This window comes from Penaeus monodon, chromosome 24 (genome assembly GCF_015228065.2).
Source record: "Penaeus monodon isolate SGIC_2016 chromosome 24, NSTDA_Pmon_1, whole genome shotgun sequence".
NCBI lineage: Eukaryota > Metazoa > Arthropoda > Malacostraca > Decapoda > Penaeidae > Penaeus > Penaeus monodon.
The window spans coordinates 25,261,519-25,261,885 of NC_051409.1; positions in this window are offsets into that span (position 1 = coordinate 25,261,519).

Below are 367 nucleotides of genomic sequence, written 5' to 3' on the forward strand. Positions count from 1 at the left end.
TGGTGTGTTTCTAGATGTCAAGTTAAAAAGATTTTTTATACATATCGTTGGTGGTTCTAAGATACGATTCTAACAGCGATGCGTTATTCCCTAAGGACAAAGGTGGAGGCAAACTTAGGGTTGATATCTAGTGAACTGTTGCCCAGTTAAAGACATGTTATCGTAGACGGAAGCAGGGGTCTTTGTCAGTGAATCAGTTGGATTGGAACGAAACAGACGCTATTATGTTTCAAGTTTAAATCTGTGTGGGTTTCCGAATCCTAGAAGACGCCCCCGCCCCGTTTTCTGTTCGATTAAGATCTTGAGGGATGAGCGAGTAGGAGAGATGAAGGGATGGGAGGGAGGGAGGGGATGGACTGAAGATGGA